The 18,494-nt window shown below is 41.9% G+C and overlaps 1 protein-coding gene across 8 annotated transcripts in view; it reads left to right on the forward strand.

Annotated features, from left to right (window-relative positions):
• The window catches only part of PRR5 (proline rich 5), a 130,420-nt gene that overhangs the window by 56,901 nt on the left and 55,025 nt on the right, over positions 1–18,494 (forward strand). For 6 of the 8 annotated variants that reach the window (XM_064421517.1, XM_064421519.1, XM_064421515.1 and 3 more), the window contains one exon: positions 9,830–9,968. The gene's annotated coding sequence lies outside the window, so the exon portion shown is untranslated. Of the gene's footprint in view, positions 1–9,829; positions 9,969–18,494 lie in introns of those variants that run through there. The other 2 variants (XM_064421521.1, XM_064421522.1) reach the window with 2 other exon arrangements.

Consider the following 18,494-nt stretch of genomic DNA (forward strand, 5'->3'; position numbering starts at 1 on the left):
GAGAGCTACTAAACATCATCCCATCAATATTTCTGCAAAATCAGGATATTTCTGGTGTGTATATAGAGTAAAAAAATTGAAGAAAACCCCTGGACTTAATAGCAGTCATACAGTATTCATAGTAGTCTTTCAGCTTCTTCTGAGGCTTCAGAATTAATTTTGAGGCATGGAATCGTAATTTTTAAATTACCTTAAGTAAAGTGCTGCTGAAGGATAAAAAAATCTGCATTGACCCTGTGTGGAGAACGTAGCACCAAGGATCTGGCCCATCTTTCCTTGGGAACTGCTGCCTTATCACCATCTCAGTGACACCTTTGGAATTTAGTGAGATGCTGACTCAGCATGGCATAAACAAAGTCCACCAGCCTTTTGTGACATCTTGACTTTTTCTCCCTCATTGTTTGAAAATGAAAGGATATAGGGGTTTTCAGGTTTGTTTTTGAGTCATCTGGCTTCCTGCTGTGAGATTTTGTGGAAACACTTACACTGTTCTTTAGTTACCCATAAATGATTGTGCCTGGAATGTATCCTGGGAGAACACATGCTTCTATTTTTGCTTAATGCTTAATTATCTTTTCTTGTGCTGCATTCCCACAGCAGCTACCTCTGTCAAATTTGGGTCTGTGAGTCTGTTACTGAGGTTCCACAGTTTGAGAATAATGAAAACCCCAAGAAATAAGAATTCTAAATCTTTCAATACAACTGCTTTTAGGCTATTTGGTAAATGTTGAGGAGCCTGCTCAGTAAGGCCAGAGGGAAAAAATTGCCTGACTTGCAGTTAATTTTTACTGAGTGTAATCACACCTTCAAGGTGGGATTGCCCTTGATGGTCAGAGAGAGTTTTTCCTGAATTAAAACTCTAAGAAATGGCGCTTAGGTTTGTGCAGGCTTTTGAGCGTCTTTCAGGTTTGGATTTAGTTTTTGAGGAGTTTCCCCTCTTAGTTTGCTTTGCCCGGACCCTTGGCAGCTTCCCAGCACTGTTCTCTGACCTGATGGGAAGGAGTGGAGAAACAGCGCTCTCTAATTCAACGGAGGTTGGGCAATTTTGTGAAGGTTACAGCTCTTATCAGTTGGTATTGTCCACCATCACAGATGCAACAAGCTCCCCAGTATGCCTTGCTACCCAGATTCTTCCTCCACTTCAGTTATCACCTAATTTTTGCTATCGTAATTTTGTACGATTTTCCAGAGTTTGGTTTTATATGTAGCAAAATCTTCTGGTTGGGTTGTGCCATGGATCTAAAATATAAATCTGTTGTTCTTCAGTTACTTGTCATATCAGATCTCTAGTGTTTGCTCTGTTGTCCTGGAAGCTTGAAAACTCTTCAACTGTATCGTCTTTTGTTGAAGAAGCAGTTTTGTTCAGGTTTTAAATTACTTTGGCTACACACGCAGGGTTGTCACCTGCTTGCAACAGGACACTGGAACTAATGTTTAAAAAACTCATAGGTTTGTGTTCTTCTTTTCCCATCAGAAACTTTCATTGAGGCTTTTGATGGATGATTCAGATAAAGCACAGCAAAGGGTGCTGCACTGCCATCAAGTTTGCAAACTACTGCTTCCAGTTAAAATATGGAGAGTCCCTTTTGCCGTGGCTCTTTGGTCATGCCCCTTTGCCAGCAGTTAGTCTTGCATGTGTCTGCTGAGCAGAGCCAGTTGAGGTAAAATCAAAAAGCTCAGGTTAACCTGGGGATAGGAGATGCGTCAGTGAGGATGGCTGTTCTAGTTCTGCTCTGGCTGTTCCTCTTCTGGCCGGGCAGGAGGGATTCCCAGGCTGGTGACTGCTTTAACCCTCCTGCTTGCACCCACTAAGAGATCTGTTTGCACAGGGTGACAGTGTCTAAGCAGAAGCTTTGACTGGTTTAGATAAATCTATTTAACTGTTCTGGCAGAGCTAGAGGGTTCCTGTGAGTTTGGATAATGTGTTAGTCTGCAAAATGTTCGCCTTTACATTCCTCTTCCAATGTTTTTGTTTTTATATCAGCTCCTTTCCTCTGTTTTGCCTGGTTAGAGGCTGATGCTTGAGGCTGAGTCTCCTGCACAAGGTACAAGGTCCATGTGCCTTTGTACAGGGTCACAAAGCTCACAGAGTGCAATGTTAGTAGCAGAAGGCCTGTGTTCTCTCAGGAGGTCATACTCTTCATATGTTGCAGACTAACTCATCCATCCATTTGTGTATGAAAATTTCAGTGGTCTTGGAAGTTTTGGTAGGAGTGACAACATGACAGTGAAAGTCTCTGAGGTCAACCTGGCAAATGAAAATGGAGAAGCAAAAGATACCACCACCCAGACTGAAAAGGGTTTTATTTTAAAAAGCTTGAAGTTGCGTAGAACTTCAGCCAAGCTAGCAACCCGTTGGGTCGTCCAAAATAACTTGTTGCTTTATTGAGTGAAGGAGAATGAGGAAGAAGTCCTAGGTTGTTGTTTATATTGATGAATTGGGGTTCCTTTTATTACCTTCTTTTTGTCGTAAGGTTATTTATCTTTAATTCATCTAATACCAGTCTTGCCCTCAAGATGATCCTGAAGCGTTTGTGTGCCCACAACCATGGCAGCTAGATGCCAGTGAGGATCTGAGAGCCTCCTTCAGTCCTCCAATAAAGGTCCAGTGCCAACTGGCACGATCCAAGAATTAGTGGGCTCATCCATTAGGCTTTTCTCAGATTTAACCACCAGCCACTCTGCAGGAACAGCTTCCAAATTACATTCCCCTCTGCAACAGGCAGGGATTTATTCCTTGATTTCTTTGCAGCTCGTGAGCCAAACTGACATCACACCTGCCTGCCCTGCCATTCATCTGCCAGCACTGCTGGTGCCAGACCAGCTGTGCAACAGCAGTTGCTTTCTGTCTGGGGTGAGGACAGATTGCTACTACAGAGACTCGGGAAGTAATTGGATCAAAAACATAATTTGCTCTTTAAGCACACTGAGGTCCAAGTAGGTCTCCTTCCCCCTGTCGAAAGAACTGGGAGAGGGGGGAGAGGGGGTTTGGATAAAATAAGATGATAGGAGGGAAATAAAGAGAGGAAAGAATTGAGCTGCATCCTCACCATCTGTCTGCTTGGAGTGGTGCAGCTGCTCTGCCATTGACAGGTTGCTGTCTCTCCACTCAGTGCAGACAGCCAAATGACTTGTATCGTGAACAAAATAGCTGAAGATTAATACTACTAAATAGCCTGGTCACAAAATCTACCCCAAGGCAAAGCCTCTAACTGCTTGAAAACCTTAAGAATCCTCTCCCTCTTGATTCGCACTTCTCTTTAGAAACCTACACCATTTGGGAGCCAAACATTTCAGCACGCATGCTTTTTCTGGATCAAATCCTGTATCTTTGCAGCACAGTCAATTTTGGAACATTGATAGGTTATCTCGAGGAAGAATTGATAGGAACTAGGAATTTATAGGAATTTGGAACATTGATAGGTTATATAAAAGGGAATGGCCAGTTGGAGTTACAGTGGTACTACTGTTGTGCTTAAAATAAGTTAAGGATGTGTTAAAATGCTTCATTAGCTCAGGGTCTGTCTGCTACCCAGAGCTGTGCAGTTTCTGACAGTCCCAGTTCCAGGGATTTGTGGAAGAACCTCTCCTTGTAATTGTGAAGAAAATGTTCTTTGCATCAAGTGCTGTGGAAAACAGGCAAGCATGACCTGCAAGGTAACAGACACAAAACTAAACAAAAATTCCAAAGGTATAGTGTGCTCTTGTGAATGGCTGTACATAGCTTTGTTGAAATATCAGCTGGACACTCAAGAGGTATGTGAAGGATTCACCCAGGGCAAGGAATGTGGGGTTCACTTCTCCTTATCGCCGGCCAGGGGCTGTGTACAAATCACGATCGGGACAGGACTGCTAGGAACACATCTTGAGTGGTGTTATTTTCTGTGATGGATGCAAGCTCTTTGGGGTGGTCTCATGACAACCTGGGTCCTGATGGAGTACTGTTGACATCCATAGAAGAATACTTTGTGTACCCAACCTAAAAAAATAAAATCCAGCATAGCACAATTTTGGATACTCCTCTCCTGGAGTTATTAATGATGATAAAGACTTTCCAGAGATAAATCACTGGCAAGTGTCCCTTCCTGAGCCTGAAGGACTATTCAGGCAGCTGTAAATCCCTGAGAATAGCTCTGCAATTGAGTCATTACAGAAAATCTTGTTGGCTCAAGGTGTCTCCCAAAACTGTTCAAGGAGGTCATGATGGGATGGCAGTCTTTACACCACGTATATTTGCAGTGTGGGACTATAAATTAGTGATGGCAGGAGCACAGAAAGCAGAGTTGAATCCAAGTGCTTTCTATGATAGCCCTGTAATTGCTGCTACTTCTATTCAGCTCTTCTTTTTTTTGTTAGTTTATTTCCCACAAAACCATTCCTTACATACTGCCTCCAGCACACCAAGTCCTAACTTTGGTGCACGGCTTATCCAGCCTCTGGCTGCTTTCAGTTACGGAGAATCAATGGAGCCATGAACTTGCCAACCTCTGTAGAAGTCCAAGCCCTACACTCACACCACCCCAGACTTTGTGAGCTAAAAGATGAGAGACCTGCTCTGTCTCTTCCCACAGTAATTTGTTCTCTGATGTCCAGGCATATCAGCCTCACTGAGAGAGAGACAAAAGCTTCTTTTATATTCTTCTGTTATTTCTCAAGGGGTTCAGGCAGTAGTGTGTGCTCTGAGAACATCAGCAGATGCAGGCTGTGTTCTCATATTTCTGGGTTTCCTGGGGAAGCTTTTGACTAAGCAGCTGCCATCTCAAGCAGAGTCAGAATCTGAGTCTTAGAATGTGGTAGAAATGTCAGAGGAAATATAAGAAGTTGCTGCCCCCAGCTATTTGCTGCCTTTCTTCAAAATCTGCAAGACTGCTGGAGCAGAAAGTTATCTTACTATTGCATCTGGCAGCTTCAGCAAAGCTTCACCTCCCTTGGCAGCAGAGCTGATACCACTGGATTTATTTACACAGCAACTGTAAAACACAGTCCTGTGAACATCCTTGCTTTGCTGGGGCAGAAGGAATAGTAGTGGCATCATTTCTTAAATTTCTCTTTGGAGTCTTGAAAGCCATCTCTAATGAGCTTAGGATGAACGCCTCCATAATATTCTTATCCAATTTTTTTCCTATTTCCCTCATACGATTAAATGCAAGTGACAATTACTTCTGTTTTCAGGATTCATGGCAGTAGAGTGCTGTCCATGTAAGGATGTTACCCTTTTTAATTTTCCTTGTTTTTAAGTTTCCCTGTAGTCATAGTGGCCCTGGGAATTGAGCTATACAGTGTTTTCCATTGCTTTTGCCCAATCCCTGCCATCCACTCAGAGTTTTTGTTTGCCACTGGGGCTTGTGAGTATCTCTTGTAAAACTCCACTGCATTTCTCCATATGCCTCTATTTGTAGTGTCATTGCTGGCATCATCAGGCTCTGTGATCCCCACTGTGGAAATAAGTAAGCCCAGCTGTGCTCTGAAAATGGAGCCATGTGAGAGGTGAACTTCTGAAAGGTGGTGTGCCAGAAGCCTGGTGGTTTGAGTAGAGATGTTCATGATAACCTTGGTGATCCTTAGAGCATGTTCAGCAAAGTCTACTGAAGTGTGAAAAGAGATAAAGTTCTCAAGGGGGTTTGTGGGTTGTGACTTAATAATCCCTTTTTTCCATGCAGACTGTAAATTCCTGCTGCACTGGAAGTCACTCTTGGCTCTGCTCTGTTGTCAGATGCTTCTCTCCCCCTCTCCTCATCCTCCTTCCAAATCTTGTTTTGCTGCTGGCCGTGCCAGGAGCAGTACCTTGGATGAGAAGGGCGAGATTCGTTTCTCTAAGCTGGCTATGAGTCCAAGTTGCCCAGGACCCATCACTGTGTTAATCTCCTTAGAGGGTTGCTATTGTTCTTAGTAGGAAGCTGCTATTCCTGACTATGTTTTCCACATGGGGTCTGACACCTCAGCAGACAGGCTGAGTGCTGGGCTCATTGGGTGAGGGCGACTCTGAGCAGGACCTCCCCACCGTGCAGGAATTGTTTATAAATAGGAGGACAATTTGACATGTTCCTGTTTTCTTTTCCCACCTCCTACAGTTCTTGGGAATGAGGAAGGAAGCCAATAAGAAATGTTGATGTTGGCATTTGGCATTTCAGTCAAAAGCAAAGGAAGATGAAGTGGAATGCTGCTTGCTTTTTTTTTTTTTTTTTTTTTAAATTGTGGTGGGCAGAGAAATGTTGCTGCAGAGGTAGTGCCAGGCTGCTGCCTGGATTTGTTCAGTTTTCAGATTCAGGGGGAAACAGTTGGCAGTTTTTGTCTCTTGAGATTCCTAAAGTGCCTGAGCCAGGAAAGGAGATCCAGTGGATTCTCATCTGAAATTCTTACAAAATGACCTCGTTTACACTCCCTGCATCTTCTAGCACTAAAACCCTTTAAATGCTACTTCAAAAAGTCATGAGTTCAAGCACTTCAATGGAAGCAAAGGAGAGATCTTTCTGTTGTGTCCTGAAAGAGCTCATGGACAGTTCAAAGAGAACTTTTAGTGTCGAGTTATGCTGCGCCCACCCGTCCAAGAGCTCTTCTCCTTGAGTTAACCTGAAACTTTAATGTTTTATTGAAATTGCTGTGGGACGTTGACTTCAATGTGAGACTTAAATGGGCAGCCTGTAAACCAAGGCACTCATGCATCAAAGGTGAATTGAACTTCAAATTATGCACACTGTGAATAGGATTTTCTGGTCTTTTCCTGCTGAAATTGTTCAATATTTTCTATGATTTTCATTAAGGCAGAGCTAAGAGTGCAGAAAGATTTAAAACCCTCAGTCTATAAAGACATGGATGAATTTGAGGAACATTGCCATCACGACGATGGGTTTTTTTATCTGTTTTGTTAAATTGTGGTTCACCCCTTGAAAAATGTGTTACTCTTCTACCTCTGGGATTAAATTCACAGCCTGCTTGCAGTGTGAAAATGCCGGCAGTGCTGCAGTTGCATTTAGAAGCTTCCCTTGTGAGGTGCTTTCACTTAGCTGAATATTAATTCAGTTTTGGGTGCTGTGAAAGGCAGTTCACTTGGTGCTCCCTGCAGAGTGGAACATCACCACTCTCACCCATGTAGGCAGCTGGCAGGGATCTGTGCATCATTGTTCCTGTGATCAATTAGTCCCTAATGCTTCAGAGTCAGTCTATGGGAAGTGAAGAATCAGAGATTCTAAATATGAATTCCTGGAGCTGTGAGTGTGAAGAGAGCTTTTAAGTAGGAGCCTTGAGTATTGAAAAAGTCATAATCTGAGATAAGATGGGGATATATTGATGCTTTTAGACCGTGTTAATCCTGTAATCAGCCCCTTAAATTTTCAATTTTGTTTTTCGTACTTTCTAGCTTTTTCTTTGTCTCCAGAGTCAAATTTGACACTTTCTAATGCAGAGCTTTCTATATCTTTTTCATCTGGCTTCTTTTAAGAGTAGGACAAAGGATTTTCAGGGGAATTATTTCCTTCAGGTTTTGATCTTCATTAATTTATGTCCTCAGAGATATAAAAGCAGATTAATTGTAACTAATGAAAAAGAAAGCAAAGTCAGAATACATGCAACAGAAACAGGCTGCCAGGAGTAATATTTTGGTTTTGAACCAGTTCACAAACAGCATCAATAACCACACTACACCTTTTCCTCCTCTGCCTCACATGTAGAATTTACCTGGAAATTGTACTGCCCCGTGGCTCAGAGCAGTTTGAGATGAGTCTGGATTTTGTGGCAGCTTTAGGGTCCAAAAACCTCTGGAGTCATGTTTCTTTCCATGCTGGTCAGGAGGTCTCTAAAGCTACAACCTGAAGGTAATTTTGGGTCATTAACAGGGATTCTCCTTAGAGCCTCCTGTTTCTGCTATCCCTGGAGTGGAGGGGTAGGCCACCAGTGTGTGCCTGAGAAAACTGTCGTGCAATTCTGAAATTCTGCTTCTGGGAAATGCTTGGTTTAAGGGATAGTATCAATACTATATAATACCTGCAGAACCCTTCCTGGCAATTGGGAAAATCCTACACAGTGCTTCCACCCAGAGGTGAGGTCTCCAGATTCACCCCAAAAGTGGGAGCAGCGTTTATAGGCCCAAATCAGCAAGTCCAAGTGGCTTGATTATATTTTATCACAGAAACTCCTGGAGCTGATGGCACACTTCCCAGCCAGCAGGGAGCAGGGCTTGGCTAGGGCCCTTGCCTTGGCTGGGAGGGTTTCCTGTAAAATACTCTACAGCCAAGTCTCTGTCCATGTCAGTTGGGAAAGGTCCTTGGAATGCTGCATTTCTCGCAGATAACAACACAAGGTGATGTGAAAGTTTCCAAAGCAGTTGGTTTGGTGTTAAACAGACAAGCATCAGCGTCTCAGTCATGTATTTTTAGCTGAACAATACTGATGGTGTCAGCCACAGTGCCCAGGGTCCATCTTGTAAGTCAGCTCTGGCTGAGGCTGCTGCTCGGGCTCAGCACATCAGTGGGATTTCTCCATACAATTAGAGCAGTTTTCCTACACTCATGCAGTGTCCAGCTGTGTCCACAGGAATTGCTGTTGCTCTGGGTTACGATGTGTGTACGTGTTATCTCGTGCGTGCTGCTGAGAGATTGCTTTCCCGACCTTGGCCCAGGTGCTCAGGACACCAGTTCAGGGCTCTGCAGCCTCCGAGCTGAGAGTGATTTCTCCAGTTCTGCAGCTCTCTGCTGAGCTGCTGTGTTTGTGCTCCTGAATGCATTGCAGGCAAAATGCACTGACTTTGCCCAGTGCTCTGACTTAAGCTAGCACCTCTAAGCTCACCTAAAATAAGTGGTAAAAGAGTGCAGCTGATACCCGTGGAGCAGACAAAGGGTGAATATAAGGGGTTTGTTTCGTTCTCTCAGGTGCAGCAAAGATTAACTTTAAAATACATATTTTTAAACACATGCAGTCACATCCTTGCAAAGTGAATATGAAATGTCGCAAAACAAAAGCAAGAGTAATTTATACCCAGGATGAAATAAGCCAAAGAGGACATATATGTATTTTTAGTTAAATTTAGCAGTGTGTTAGACTTGGTACTAAAAACTGCAAAGTGCAAGGCATGAAGAACTATACTCAGAATGTGGATGCATGTGAATACCACTGTGTATCTGTGTGTATGGTATATGTATGTATGTGCATGTACATATATATGTATGTATGTGTTTATATATACACACACATATATTATTTTCCTAATAGTGTTCTGTATGTATTGGCCAGTTATTTGAAAAAAATAATGTTTCAATTATGAAGGTGTTTATGTTGGGGTTAGAAGTCACATAATTCTTCATTCTGTGCTTCACCTGTTTATCCACTCTGGGGTTGTTAACTGTGTTAATAGTCACCTCAGAGGGGCACTTCAAGACCAGCCCGGGGCAGGCAGTGCTATTGCACCCATCATTTAAAGCCCTAAAGAAAGAATTTCCAGTATTTCTAAATTATTCATTTAAGCCTTCCAGGATATACATTCTCCAAAGCTAATCACAGCAGGTCGTGTAGCATATTTCAAACCTTCTTCTGTCACCTCTTTAATGTTGGGACACAGAACTGCTTGCCCTGGTTGTGCCCGTGGAAGCTCTCTTTGCCTTCTTTAGAGACAAGTGTGGTTTTTAATGATGGTGCCAATGAATTGCTCCCCATGAAGAAAATAAAACAGAAAAGTGCAAGAAGAAATATCTGAGTCAGCAGTGAGGTAGAACAGCACTGATTATTGTGCTTATTTTACTTCTTTGTGTATCATTGTGGGTTTATTAGTGCACTCTTGAAACCTATTGTGGAATAGTAATATTTACAATACTGATCTTTTGTTCATCTTTTGTTGCAGAGGTGACTTTTTTGCAAGGGCCTGACTTTTTTCAACCAGTTTGTATTGCCTGTCAAGAATTTTCATGTTGATTCTTGGAAACCTGCTGGAGAGTCTTCCCTGTTTACTATTCAGTCCTGTTTTCTTCTTCCTTTAGCAGGTAAGCACATGTTTCTGCAATACTAATTCCAACTGGAAAATGTTTCCAAATTCAGACACCTGGAGAGTTCATTTTGTTGGACTTCACAGGGTTAACATCTCTCCTCCAAAATTTCTGCCACAGGAAAATACCTGAATAACAGTGCAGTACTTTGGAGTCTTTAGCATCAGTGCATGTCAGTCTGCATCCATCTAGCTTTAATGCAACTGAAAAAATGCAGTGCATGAACTTTCACTTGAGAATCTATTTAGAGCTGAGTCAGGATTATGAGCAAGCAATATAGAAAAATTGCTTGAATTGTTGCTGCCTGAGAGGAGCCTCTAAATAACTTTCTGTCCTTGAGGAAAAAAACCCTGACGAGAGCCAGAGTGGGTGATGGAAAGGCTGGGGTGTCACCCCCCACAGTGCCCTCAAGCTGAACAAGAGCATTCAGCTACTGTTCCCCAAGATCACAGTCAGTGTTGCAGAAATAGATTTGGCTGCCCTGGCTGGCTGAGCAACAAGGGATTCTCAAATTACCCATATATGATTGATAAATATATATATACTTTTATTTATTTATATATATATATATATGTATATATGTCTGTATGGGTGTGGCATGAACAGCTGAGCTGTAGAAATTACACAGCTGCAGCTTTTCTGCAGGGGGGCCTGGCCAGACCCTTATTATTCATTGTTAGAATTGGATTTGTGTTTGAGATTCCAGGTTTTTAGGAAGAAGAAGATTTTTAATGATTTCTTGAAATCACTTTTGTTAAATGGTAGTCATCAAAGGAGTGTGTATGGTGGTGTGCAAGTGCATTTATGTGAAAAGAAAGTAAATGTGCTTACTCTGTCTTTGATGTTGTTCTGTTTTCCTTTTAACATTATCATCGCATGTAGGAACACTTGGGTTTTTTTGAAACAACTTAGAAATTTTCCCAGAAAACAGTTTCCTCCAAAAGGATTTTCTTTCTGAACATATAGAGATTTATTTACTTTATCACTAAACTGCAGAATCTAACCTCTGCCATGGCTTTGGGTTTTTTTTAAGGAATGAAGTATTTTCTAATGGGTGTTTTTTAAGGAATGAGGTATTTTCTAAAGGGTTGGCTCTTGTAAACTTTTATTTTGATTTCCTTGGTAGTGATGCATGCTTTCTTCCCAATCTCTATGACGTGGTAGTGGTGGGAATTCCTGTTCTGTGCTACTTTATTGCAGTGATAGCTGCATTTTCCTACAGTGTTACTTGGTCTCATCCCGGGCTGCAGGAACAAATGGTCCCGTATAAACTGCAGTTTGCCACAACCTTGCACGGCTCTAATCGTAGTCACAGTGTTGGGTTGGAAGGGACCTTGAGGATCATCTTGTTCCAATCCCCCTGCCACGGGCAGGAACACCTTCCGCTAGGGCAGGTTGCTCCAAGCCGTGTCCAGCCTGGCCTTGAACACTTGCAGGGATGTGTGCAAGGCTGAAACTACAGCACAATTTATCTTGCTCTGTAAACTGGGCATAGGTGTTTCAAACTAAGGAGAAAATGAACCCACTCGTTTTTACTTGTGCTGCACTTCTTGTCCCTTAGGATTTTGAGGGTGCTGTTTAGGTACTGGCATTCTGGATTCCCTGACACGTGAGTTAAGGATGTCAGTAGCAGAGAGGGGATATTGTACAATGGGAACTTGACAGTCCCAAGTCATGAGGAGTATGGGCATTGCTTTTCTCTTCATAAGTGATTCATCTGGAAAAGTTGAGGGAAGAATTACTCAGGCAGGAAATCCCAGCTATCTCTGCCTGCATTATTTCAAGCATACCCAGAAAATTTCTGCTTCTGAACTTTAGAACCCTCCCTAAAACAAATACCCACATCTGCTCTGAGCTAAATTAACAGAATACAAGTAATCTGCTACCAAACACGTATTCTGTCAGCTGCAACTCCAAATACTCCTAGGAAGATTCAGCCACTGCCAGTAGAACTAACAGCTGTTTTCATGCTTCACTGGAATGTTTTAAACATTGACTGTGTACAACCTGTCTTTGGTTTGGTTAAACTTTTTATTCTTGATGTTCTGAATAACTCAGAATAAACAGAGACACATGAAAGCCCTCTGTTCTTAGTGCAGCATTTGCAAACTATCTATTATAAACTGTTTATAGGTTGCCATGTAATCTGTAACCTTAGTGTGATGGACAGTCAGATCAGAGTTCCCACCATATGAGGAGACATTATTCGACATTATGCCTTGAGCAACTTACCAGCATCCTGATGAGTGTTTGCTGACTGGAAATATCAACATCTTATGAAAAATTACTGCCTTCCCACTGCAAACCCAGTATTTTATAACCACTTGGGTTTTTTTCTTTGCAAAAATGCATTACTTGGCTGGCAATATAGTAAACTTTAAGCAATGTTTACAGTTTTATTGTATTCAAATTTTATATTCCAACATATTTTTATAGTCATAAGTATTACTTGCTCTTCACTGTGGTATGCTGTAATCTAAAGATCTTAGCAGTGTGGCTGTGCTGTAACAGGGGCCAAAGACAACAGGTATTGAGAGCTTCAGGCCCCCTTTAGTTTACATCTGCAGGCCACAGCCTTTCTAAGTGTTTGTACATAGGCAATATACATAGGTTTGTACATTACTTTCTGGATGTGTCCTGTGTTATTTCATGGAAATCTCACGGGTTTCCAGCACATGCGGAAGCCTTGGCATGTCAGGGCCAGTCAGAAATGGCAAAGTGACACATTTGCTGTCCTCATGAGGAGACAGAGGTCAGTAGGAGAGTGCTGAGATAATAAAGGAGGTTAGAAGGGTTTACTGTGTCACAGCAGAGGAGCACTAACTTTTATAGTAATTAATATTATGGGAAAATTCTGGCAAAATTGTAAGTCTTTGTTCCCTTTTTTACTTCCTCCAAATACAAAGACGAGAACCTGGCAGTATTTTTCATTTATTGTTCAGTTAATGTTCACTGCTGGAGGATGTAACTGTAAGCTGAAGTCTCCCTAAAATTTCATTTAATTCCCTAGCCAGAAGATGTTCTTAGCCAGTCTTTCTGTTGAGACTGTTTCATAAAAGCCTTTGTCCTTTTCCTCTCAATCTCTCAATGCCTTTGGTCAGCAGCAGATTCTTCTAGAAATACTAATTTAATATCTCCCAACTTGAAATACCAGCTGAGCTTGTACCAGTGATAGCTCTCAAAGATTTCTTCATCCAGGGTTAGAACATGTACTTGAGGAAATTAAACATTTGGATTGGATGCCAGGTTATTTGTGCTTGTATTATGATCAATCAGGCAAAAAAAACCTGGGGATGACATTCATGTCATCTCATTTCAGGTGTTTACAGCTTGGAATACCATATCCATATCTGAACTACTCACATTATAATATCTTTATAGCCAGTGGAGAAACAGGGACATAACCCAGCATGACTTTCCTGACCAGGTTGAAATATTCTTCAAAGGATGCATTGCATCCTGAATGTGCTCAGTTTTCTTCAGCAGTTACAGAATGAGATCTGAATTTTCCTGTACTATAATTTTCTAGTAGCTAGAGCTGAATGAACTTAAAAAAATGGAAGACCAAACTGGAACGACAGAACTTTATCTCAAGAGTGTCTGAAATGCACCTTCCCATTCTGACCTCTGAGGCCATGACACTGCTGTTGCTCATGTTGTGGTCGTGAGCATCTTGTCTCTCCTCATAGCTCTTATGGAGAATTTAATCAAAAGGAAGAATGTAATTCAAATGCTGTTTCCAGCTTTCATCCTTTTACTTGTTTGCCATCTCACAAATACAGGCAGTACTAAAGTGTAGGTCAAGCAAAATATTCTATCCATAGATCTGCCTGTTAATACTATACGAAATAATTCTACCATAAAAGAGCTTAAGTCTTCCTTTTATTACATTTAATTTTGCAGTAAGTAAAGAAAGGTAAAAGTAGTACCCTTCATTCCTCTTCCATTTTCTCCAGGAGGACAGGTCACATCACTGAGGTTTGAATAATCCTCCAAAAGTTAAATGATGAGGATTACATTCCACCTACGTGATAACTCAGATGTTGATATAATGTTGTGTCCAACTGAAGACTAAGACTGGCTAATGAGCTGCAGTGACAGTGAAGAGTTCTTCCAAATCTTGCTGTGGAGTCTAAAAAATTCCATCACTCTGCCCTTTGAGATAAATTATTTCCCAGAGCACCCTGAGAAATCACTCAGAATGTGATACGTACTTGAGAGGTCATAGTACTGGACTTGCTGATCTGGTGAAATGAAGATTTAAAGGTACAAGTGTAAAATAATTTGTGCAATTAAGGCTTTTTATACTCTGTTTGTTTCCACTGCCCAATATCTCACTCTGAAGGGACTGTCTCAGCATAAGGAAGTGTGAAGGATGTGTGTGTGAAGGATGGCAAAAAGTCCCCATTTTTAAGTTCCTATGAAAGTTCCATCACACTGAGTCTGCAGAGTCCAAGTGCACCAGATATATGTTGCAATTCTGGATTGTCTTCTAAATCTCTCTGGCAATTTTTCCATTCAGGAAGATATCCTTGTGAAGCAAAGGGAGAATGATGAGTTTTCTGAAAGAATCCACTTGTATTGAACACCAGGCTTTTGTTGATTCTTGCAGGACTACAGGATTTGTTCCAAAGAGCTGTATAACACCATGCAAATAACACCGATGTAATACCACCAGAGTCAAAGATTCCCCAAGTTAGCAGAGCTGGCTTGTGCATTGCTCGGGTCTGAAGTAACCTCCCTGCCTTGGGCACAGGAGGGGTTAGTAATCTCAAGGCACAGTTCATGTTTCTAGCCATGCTCAGAGAGAACATTGCACAAGCGATATCATGGCTTTGAGAGAAAGGCAGGATATTACTTGTAACTAACAGCTGCCCACTAGTGCAGTTCATTAGAAACTCACTGAGCTGCTGCAGTGGTTCTTTGTCTTGGTGACCTTCCAAGGCAATCAGAGCCTTCTTGGAAGACTGAATAAGAAATATTTGGATATAAGAAAAATAGTACTGTGCAGCTCATGCTTCTGATCTCTCAGGGTTCACAGATTTAGAAGGCAGGGTACTGTGTATAACTGTAGAAGACAGCACTGAAATATTGTAGCTGCTGCATTAAGGTTGTGGTGTTCTGGGAGCCAATTAACATTATGCAAGATGGCAATTTAGGAAAGAATTGACTTAGAGCTCAGGAAGGCAAAATTCATGTGTATTATGAGCTCAATTACTTTGTAAGATTAATTTTCCACTGTCTCATGATCTTGTAATAAGAGCACAAATTATTTTAAATGTTTGATTTACTTACTGATCAGAACTCTTGAGACTTTGCTTTCTAAATCAAAATTTAAGATTTGACTCTTGTTTAAGTGCAAAGTTGTGAGCTTGTCTTGGAGTATACACTGGTTACTGGGTTAATGGGTTGTTAATTCACTGAGTGGGCAACAGTAATACCTGAAACAGGTACATTTGGCACTCGGAGCCCCATCTCCTTTCCTGGGGGCATGTGAGTGGAGGTGGTAATGCCACAGGCCGTATAATCCAGCACATTGGCCCTTACTTCCTCCAGCAGAACAACTGCATTTTTTTGGACCACTGCACTGTCTTTAATTCCCAGAACCTTTACAGAGATAACTAGGAGCAGTACTACAAGCCAGGAGAATTGATTTATCATGAAAGCTTGATATTTTGGATGGGGGTGTAAAAGGCCTATTCCTGTCCTTATTCTTTATTAGTGCCTTTATCCTGAAGAACAAGACAAAAAAGATTTAGCTGTCTACTGTATTTCAAGAACTGCTTGTATTGCTATGCTCTGTAAAACCAAAAGCTGCTGACACAGGGGGTGGGATTTCATGGATGCTTTCAGCAGGTATTGCTCAGTTCACAACCTGTGTTAGATTATGCTAGGGACTGGGGTCTATACTTGAGTTTGGGGCCATGCTTTGCTGGCTGAAGAACAGAGTGAATCCCTAAAGGGAAAGAGTAAAGAACAGCTCACAGTCCGAACAGGTGAACTGAAGCCCTGATTCCCTGAGAGCCAGCTGAAGAGTGGTTTGCAAATCTGTGTTAGTACCAACTATTTTCCTTTCCCTTTATATTCAAAAACTGCCTGAGGAAGAATTAGCTAGCCAAGAGAGACAAAAACCAAAGAGGGAATACAAAAGCAAAGGGTAAAGGAGAAGCAGGAAGAAAGCAAGGTGGGGGAGGCTGAGGGGCTGAGTGTACAGGTAATAAATGTCATCCATCAGTAGACTGTGAAAAGAAACTAGAATTGGATGGTTGCTGCAGTCTGGACAGCTCTTTGGTCAGATGCAGGCCTCTCTGTTGAGAAAATCTAGGCACACTCAGGCTGCTTTGCCTCACACTGAAAAACATCTGGAAGGGAAGGTCCAGGAAATGGGCGTGGATTTTCTGCAGGCTGCCATGGCATGGATGGCCAGGTTTGGTGAAGCCAGTGTGTCTCTGAGGCAGGCAGTGGAGCTGCAGCAGCCGTGGCTTGCCTGAAGGTCAGGTCTGAAGCTTTCCAGGGTGGACTGGTAACTGCAGAAGTAGCGATAGGGGCTGACCATCCCTTTCCAGCCCAAGACAAAGGGCTCTTCTGGGGTGTCACCTTGTGATTGCTTAGGAAGGAGATACTGTCATGAGCATTTCTTTGTCACAACCTAAAAGACAGACACCTTGTGTGAATCCCACATGGAGGTGAAGGGGCAGAAAGCCCAGCTCTGTCCCAGGAGAGGCATCTGTGGTCATGCAGGCATGGTTGGTCATAGGATGCAGAAGTACAGGAGGTGTTCCAAAGGTTGGGAAGATGTCCAAGTAAGGCAAAGTCCTCTCTTACAAATCAGTACTTGGCTGTAGTGAGGGCAAAAATAAGATAAAGGATTAGCAAAGCCAAGAGTGTCCTAGGACTAACCTCAGTAAACAAAAAGGCATCCTTAAAAATGTCTTTATGTTCAGAGGTTGCAGAGAGTCAGTGGGATGGAGGAGGAGGAAGGGTGTAAATAGACCCTGTTTGGTTTCATACCTTCTTTACTCTCTTTATTCTTTGTTTTCTGATGATAAAGGAGCTTTATGTAGATACTGTAGAAGAAGAATTGATGAGTCATAAGGTTTACAACTTCATTTCCTCCTGGCTCTTTTTGTTTTTTCCTGATGATTGCATCTCCTTGCTTTCTGCCTCACCCCTTGTCTGCTGGTGTGGCAGGATGTGCTGTGCCTTTAAGAAGGCTGTGCTGCTCTGTCAGAGGACTAATTCCTGAGCTTTGGCATGTGTCAAGGCATGCCCTAAGTTTTGTGGTGTAGTTTATGAAAAACTGAAATGCATTTTTCTAGGGAGATTTTTAACTCCTTTCTGCCACAAAGACACTTGACCATTCTCTTCTTTGGTTGCAAAGTGTACACCACTCAGCATCACTATAGGAGGCTCTGCTCTCTTATCCAAAGAGATAGGGAGATGAAGTGCAGTAGTGGGCTGCTTTTTTCTTTTCCAGTTAAAATTTTTATTTATTGAGTTGTTTTGTTTCATGGCAGAGTTCTGAATGGTGAATAAAGCTGATGTGGTAAACTCTCTTACTGTTTATATCTTCCCACTGGTACCAATGCCACTGCAGTGCTCACTTGCCATTGCAGTAGCAGAGTGGTGTAGTCTAAAACATGCTGACCCATAACAGTCACAGCTTTCTTATGAATTTCATATATTGTGAATTTCGTAATGTTTCCCATTGTGAACATTACTTTTTGCTTCTTTTACCCTCTCCTCATGATCAAAAGGAAATTTTTAAGTAGACAGTACAATTAAACTGTAAAAATTAACATTAGTAAATAGAATGTATGGTTCTTTCTTTTTCTTTTTTTTTTTTTTGTTCCCCCCCCCAGCAAATCTCATTCTTTTGAAACCAAGTGTATGCTTGGGGGTGACTTCCCGGATTTTTTTTTCTAATGTTTTCTACACGCAGCAATAGTCTTTTAAACCACACGTCCCAGGAGGAATATTGCAGATGTAAATGACATATCAGGAGGTAACTGTGGAGTAACCCTTGTGATTTTAAAAGCAGTGTTTAATACAAGTTCCTGCATCTGTATGTTAACATATTTTCTAGTGCATAAATCCTCTTCAACTTTCAGCCTGTATTTATCTACCTGTACATTGTCTTAGGCCTTGAAATAGAAGTCCAGGTAAGCAGAAATCTGCTTGTGGCTCTGGCACTCTGGTGGCTCTGGGACTTGCTGTGCAGTCACTCGCAGGAGGTGGGCCCCACAGATCAAAGAATCTTTCTGGTAAAGACAGGCCTGTTTTTACAACGAGAAATGTTGCAGGGGAGGAGAAGGAGCTAGAGCTGGCAGTGCCTTCCTCACTGAGGTGGTTGTGTGGCTCTGATGAAATTACTTAACCTTTGAGCTGCAGGTTTTGTGTGAGCTAAATAGTGGTATTATACCACATATGGCATGCTGGAATTAAATGAATTAACCTAGCAGTACTTTACAGTCTTAGCTCTGAGATTGTGCTGAGTACAGTTGTTCTATTTAAGAAGCTTGT

This window comes from Passer domesticus, chromosome 5, assembly GCF_036417665.1.
Source record: "Passer domesticus isolate bPasDom1 chromosome 5, bPasDom1.hap1, whole genome shotgun sequence".
Lineage (NCBI taxonomy): Eukaryota > Metazoa > Chordata > Aves > Passeriformes > Passeridae > Passer > Passer domesticus.